Source organism: Triticum urartu, chromosome 1, assembly GCF_003073215.2.
Source record: "Triticum urartu cultivar G1812 chromosome 1, Tu2.1, whole genome shotgun sequence".
Taxonomy (NCBI): Eukaryota; Viridiplantae; Streptophyta; class Magnoliopsida; order Poales; family Poaceae; genus Triticum; species Triticum urartu.
The window spans coordinates 186375028-186382007 of NC_053022.1; the positions used below are offsets into that span (position 1 = coordinate 186375028).

At 40.5% G+C, this 6980-nt stretch overlaps 1 long non-coding RNA gene across 12 annotated transcripts; it reads left to right on the forward strand.

Moving 5' to 3' along the window:
* The first annotated feature begins 719 nt into the window (after nucleotides 1-719).
* LOC125553643 lies at nucleotides 720-6465 on the forward strand. 12 transcript variants are annotated; one of them, XR_007304145.1, is made up of 8 exons: nucleotides 721-1113; nucleotides 2870-2933; nucleotides 3018-3107; nucleotides 3204-3491; nucleotides 3627-3800; nucleotides 4365-4444; nucleotides 4516-4582; nucleotides 5234-6402. It is a non-coding gene; the product is annotated as an uncharacterized LOC125553643 (long non-coding RNA). The 12 variants fall into 12 exon arrangements; XR_007304147.1 differs by having other exon boundaries at nucleotides 6171-6399; XR_007304141.1 differs by having other exon boundaries at nucleotides 722-1113; nucleotides 4543-4582.
* Nucleotides 6466-6980: the final 515 nt, after the last annotated feature.

Genomic DNA, 6980 nt, shown 5'->3' on the forward strand with positions numbered 1-6980 from the left:
TAAGTTACAGCATGCCACATGGCGAAAACAAGGAGTATAAGGCTTGTAGCTGCTGGATTTTCTTGAATTTATGAAGAAATAGGAATTCCCGGATCATAAATCATGTGCACAAAGCTACGTTTGTCCTTACTAGGGGGACTAATGTCTAAATGAAAGTAATCTCTCGAATTTCCTTCAAAAGGAAGGGCCAACGGGTTCAAAAACTTGAACGAAAAAGGAGCGTCGAATGATGTTATTTGACTTTCCAGGCCAAAAAGTCCTCCTTAGAACCAAATTGGAAGGCACCCCAGACCTCCTAGCGCTAGCAAGGAGTATTTTCTGGATTTGCACGCTCGTCGGGAGCATTTTTAGTACTTGTGGGTCCAAAACGGACTCATGACAACGTTATGACCGTTTTAGTGAACACCGGTTCATTATATGTCAGTCCTTGAAAGAATTTGACTTTCTGGTGACGCTTTTCGCCGAACCGCCCCGAATTTGTGTGTCCCCGATGCTCGAGATATTGTATCTCTACTCCTAATGGAGCAGTTGGTAGTCTCCGCCGGTTAATTTTCATCCCACCTCCACTGTTTTTTGCCTCGATGTCGTACTAACTCTTCCGCACCCGTTCCCGCGGCGAACCAAAAAAACAGAAAAAACGGCGATGTGGGACAAGGGATCTAGTTGTTCATCGACCGGTCTATGCATAAAAAACTTTGTGAAAAAGATCTACGACAGTAAACCTATGAAAAAAAAACCAGCTAACAGATCCAGTCGTTGACGATTCCTCCTGCGCTCGAATCACACGCGCACGTCCCCCCGCTCGGTCCCTTCCCCGCAGCCCTTTCAGTTCAACGTCGCACGACAACCGCCGCTGTTCACGTTGAGTATCCGCCGGGGTTCACTTCCACGGCGATCCCTATGTGCGGCGCCGTTCTTGACGAGTTTTGAGGACCCGCAGATTCGTCGCCGCCCAGATGCAGGAACCGTCGTGATTCGCGTAATGATCCGACGCCGATCCGTTCCAGGAGCCGTCATCGTTCGCGTACAGATCCGCCGCCGATCCGCGGCCTGAGTCGCGGTTCGCGTACAGATCCAGCGGTGATCCCTTGCCGTAGCCGATCGCGAATATAGGTATTATACAAAACACTGTATTTACATAAATCTTTGCTACTTATACGCAGCACATATTTACATTGATTTCTCAAGAAGCACAAAAGCCTGTCTTTAGTTAACAACATTGTGTAGCTTCTCATTTCTTATGACACATAGTCAATTAATCAGCTATTATGAAATCATCCTAGTAAAAATGAATAAGCTGCCATTATATTCATGGTACAGGTGAGAATGAATAGCAATAGCAGATAGTTGCTGAATAGGGCTGAACCAAAAACTTGCCTGTATGAACGTGCAAAGCAGTAGAGATAATTGAACGTAGTTATTGCTTGAATCTCCACACATTGTATGCCATAATTCAACCTGCTCAAAATGAACCGTTCAGCAAAATAGTTTTGGTGGTAAAGAACATAAAGTAGTATAGTGTTGATCTTGTCACTTCTATGCAGCATATACAGAAGCATGAGCTCTCTAGAAGCACTTGTACTGAAATATGATGCACTTGTACTGAAATATTTGGAGCCCAATGTTTTTAAGTGGATATTATATATAAAGAATTAAAGATTCAACTTTTTTTCCTTGTGCCTATTTAATTGACACTATCAGATGTGAGCAAAGGCTAAGAAACATCATGTACAGTGTAGATAGCAAAACTATACTCTGGCAATGCACAAATCTTGAAAATAAGCACAGTTAGTTCTCTGGAGAAATTAAGGGTAATTCTAAGTAGAAATATTAACTACCTAAGCCTAAATAAAGCACACGTAGTCAAAATAGCACTGCAACCTGCTATGCAATCGTTAACCTGGACATGGGGAATCAAAATGTCCAAAGTATGAAAGTAGCATATATACACACATAGAAATGTTAGGAACAACATACAGTATATTTTGTTTTAGGTTTACCCCAGCCACTCCGTTCAGGCATAGACCTTCCAAGTCTATGTGCCCCAAGCAAAGCAATGATTCCCTGCAGGCACAGGGTACACACAGCTCAAAAATACCTATCCAGACAACATGGGAAAACAGGTGACTAAGAATAGTATCTACACACCTTGTCATCAAGGCCCATTCATGCAGATTGAGGTCTGACCAATACCCCATTATATCTGTCTAGGTTAGAATAAATATTTAAATATTCTATTCAAACCTAAATTCCTTTCTTTCCTCAACCTTGAATCGCTAATACACTGCAAGTCCTTCCAGTAATAAGATATTAATGAATAAGCAGCAAACAAAATTTTCCTCATTGTATGAAGACAGCAGACTCATGACTTACCATTATACAAAGAAACAAATTTCTTGCTTTGTCTAATGGTAAGTCATGAGTCTGTTGTCTTCATACAATGAGGAAATTTCCCACTTTCACTGCCACTGAACGCTACATATCAATTAAGTTAACAGACAAAGCTCACAATTCATAAGGATTTTTCTTTCTTTCTGATTTGGCATGTCAACCATGAGAGACATGACAAACTATCAAGAATGCAGGTAAGAAAATATGAAACACTACTAACCAAGTGTATAATAACCCCGTGATTGGTTTCTACTCCTTAAAACAGTTCTCAATTGACACCAGATAAAAGGTAGGAAGGGCACTTTGTATGAATTACCATCCTTTGGAAAAATTGAATAAACAGCACTTTGTATGACAAAATAAGTAATAAGCAGAGTGAGTTCATGCATTGAAGAGCTTGCTACCCCACCCCCGCTATTTCAAATATTCTTGCCATTAGGCAATGGTCATTTAATGTCAGGGAACTGCCATTCCATAGGTGCATATGGGGAATTCAAAAAGCAAGGCAGGTGAACATCAACAAATAGAGGATGTTACTACGGGTATGATGCACTCTATTAGAAATTCCTACACATGCGTTCAATGCATTTATAATAGTAACAAGCTTTGTGCATAATGTATTGCAGGCCTTACGAGCGGGAGAAATGTTGAATAATACAATGCAAGCATCATACCCGTAGCTGAAAATGTTGACGATACTTACACGATGGTTCCAGGTATAAGACTATGTGAAGATTGGTGAGAATGTTGCCTGCATAGTTTGTCACCTATGTATCATTGGTCTTATATTCATCCTGGTCACAACGCTACAGATGGATCAAGATCGCTATGGATTGGAGACCATCATGATGCTTCGTTGTTGGCTCCAAGTAATCTAACACAGGATTATGGCACATATGTAGCATAGGATTCATATGGTACTGACTCATCCGCATTTCATATGACATGGTTTATAATTATGGGTGTTCACCTTCATGTACAACATACCGCATTTTTTGTTGATTGGTAAGTTGTAGGGTGTGAACCTTTAAACGATGAGATGCGCATGTTGAATCAGAATAAGACGGATGGTGTGATGAAGCTACAAGATGATACTCAAGGTATTCCCATGCATGCTTATCCACCATCCAAACTGATGTATTCGGTAGCGGGATGAGCTTTATGGGCTTTTTGGTTTTTTGGTTTTTTGGGATGAGCTTTATGGGCTTTTTGGTTTTACTTTTAACATGATGCAGACGACAGAACTTCCGAGCAGCACGCAACAGGAGTTGTATTTAATGAACACAAAAATTACGCTGACGGAACAAGGGAGCAGTTCAACGCACAGAGGCGTGCAGCTTATCGGAAGAACAAAGAGGAGGATACTGTCAGGTTACAAGAGGAGAATCAACCTTCCCTTTCAAATTCTGGTAAGTTGTTTAACGTGAGTTTGCTGACTAATCTTAGGTTCATATAAATTATTATTTGAACACGTATAGTATGCGAAATATTTGTTATAGTAACTTGACTGTATAATACTTCTTAATGTGCAAAGTTCCAAATGCTGGTTTCGTATATGTTGTATCAATGTGATCTAAGTGAGTTGTAAACATAACCTGAATATATTTGCCCTGACTAAACATAACCTAAATAAACATAACATGCATAGAGAAACCTATTGTTCAACTAGACCTCTAAAATCCCATGCTCATACTTTTTTTATTCACTAACTGGCCAAAGAGAGAATCTCGGAGATAATGCTATCATGGTTCTATGGAAGGCTTATCTTGGTTCTATGGAAGTTTTAATCTCCACTGTTGACTCACTTAAGGTTTGTAAAGTGAATCCTAAGACAAGTTCGAGGGGGCAATATGGACTTCTCTCTATATTACCAGAGGGCCTTGAAGACAATGAAAGCGACGAGTTCCTGCTGGTTCTGTTTTCTTGCAGGCGAAGTTCTTAATTATAATTATCAATGTGTTTTTTTTCTTAAGGACACAGTGAGATGCAACGCGAGGGAAATTGAAGCCAAAACATGCAGGATGACAGGAGTGTGCCATTTTTTCTATGACAGGTTAGTGATTTTATCCTTTTTGTATTTTTACATTCCTAGGTACAGAAGTTTATATGAAACGATTTGTTAAGGGCATGGGGTGGTTCTACAATCTTCAGGAAATCAAGCAGTAGCACCGGATGCTGACATGCATGGAAGGTATAGGAGTATATGTATTTGTAGAAATTCATCATCGCCCATAAATAAATCATCTCTGCCCTGCTTCCTCTGTCCGGCCGTCAAATCAAATTGCTTTGGTTCACAAGTTCGTTTCATCGTACATCTAGGTACACTAGAACAGAGAGACTACTTTCCTTGAATGGCTCATGCGAGTAAACTAACAATAGTTTTCATCCAAGATGCAGTTGTATATGTATCTTCATAGAGATGTAGATGCACAGGTAGTTCAATAGTGCACATGTTCATTGACAGGGATGCAGATGTAGTATACAACGGAGGTTATTGACAAGTTAAATATGATATAATCACACTATCATCCATACTGAAGCTTTTATTTAATATTTCTTTGTTTTGCAATGCTGAATATTTGCGGAACACAGTAAGATGTAATATATAGAGTATAGACTACAGATTCACCGAATCAGCTTGAACATTGTTATCATGCTTCATATGATTTGGTAATGATTTCAAAACAGTAGAATGGGGCAAACAAACCTGAAACCTTGTACTGTTCCTCACAGAAAAAACAATTACTATCGAGAGGTTTCATACTGAAATTGTTTCTTATCAACTAATGGTGTATTACTCCGGCCATGATTACAGTAGCTAACTACCCCATGATTACAACAGTAAAAATTGATAGGAGTACAAGCATTGGAGGAGTACTCAGTACTCACCATGTTCGACGAAGTCGTGGTGGTGGTGGTTGAGGAAGTCGTAGGTAACGGAGGCATCATCAGGGAGTAGGGACCATCTTCTCCTCGATTTAAATTGTAGTACTCCATGTACTCTCACTTGTAAACTATTTGAAATGCAGATCCACTCCAAGAATGTGCTCTAAAATGGAGTAACATGGAGTATACTCTAAAATCAGTTTAGTTTGAGCCCAGTAGATCAATCAAAGTACGCTGGCGTGATAACAAGAATACTGCAACCTAATCAGTTTGGTTTGAGCCAAGCAAGAGTACTAAAATCTTGACAAAAAGAATACTACAGCACGATGCACATTATTTCAGAGATGTTGATTTCAATACATACAACCCATTGAGAAACATGATTTTCAGAAATGTTGATTTCAGTTAAACTACAACGTTTACTCCAAGTAATACTCTAAGAAACAATACAAGCACCTACTGTACTGAAAGTACTCCTGTAGTGCAAATACTCTAGGCAGAATGTACTCCTACAGTACTGAAAGTGTACTCCTGTGAGTATCAAATTTACTGAATTTAGAGGCATCAAAATGCTCACACCCAAGTTCAATCATCTACACATGGAGTAGTGCAATCGAGAGGTCTTACCATGCTTGAATCAACAAGAGGCAGTGGTATCAGGAGCTGCATCGTCCAGGAGCAGCAGCAGCAGCCTTTCCAATCGCTCCTTGCGCCTTGCCTTTCCAATCTACTCACGTGGCAGAGAGCAGTTCTTGGCCATAGTACATCTGCATCCATATTCCATCCAGAGAAACAATCACAATCAGCTCCAGAATCTCTCCTTGCCTTTCCCCAAATCATAGGCTCCAGAGATTGGAAAGGGGTGGGGAAAATTAAGGATGCAAACCTTGCAGGTCGAGCATGGGGAGATCAACTTCAGGGGCGACCTAGGAGCAGGTGACGAGGAACTCATAGAAGCGATGGTGATAGAGGTGAAGGTGTCCGATGTTTCGATGAGATAGATATCATTTTCTATGGGAGTCGACTTTGACGATCCGACTATGAACGTGAGAAGACATCGCGCCTTAGCAATCGCTAAACCAACTTCCGAGGGTTATTGTGATGAGGACATCAATACCATTATTACACCCACAGCCCCTGCTGCTCTACATACTGGACCAATTAGTAGAGCTCGCGCATGCCAATTGAATTATCAGGTACTTTCATTTCTTGGTAACGATTCTAATGTTCATGAGAATATGATGCTGTCTAAATTGGATACATTTGTTTTGCTTACAAATGAAGGGCCTAGCTTGGACAAGAAGGATGAACCTTGGAGCAAGTTCAAGCATGAAGATGATGGCATATGCAAGGGGATCAAGAACGGAGTTACAAGTGATGATTTCAGGACTTTGAAGCCACCATAAGGAGTGCATGGAGCCTTGGACTTAATATACAAGATGCCACTTCATAAATTTCGTCCAGAGGCAATTCTAGGTGCTGCGTTACCTTATTATTGGGCTAGACCCATGTATTTTTGAAATACTTAAGTATAGGCTGTTTTTAGAGTCCATATGTGTGGGGAAAATAGAGTTAGGGTTGGTTTCGGACCCCTCCTCCAAGGGGCATGAAATTCTCCCCTCTTCCTCCATATATACAGCCCTTAGGGCATCATTTAGACTATGGGTTTTGTTCAGATTAAAAGTTCGCCATAGCTGCAACTT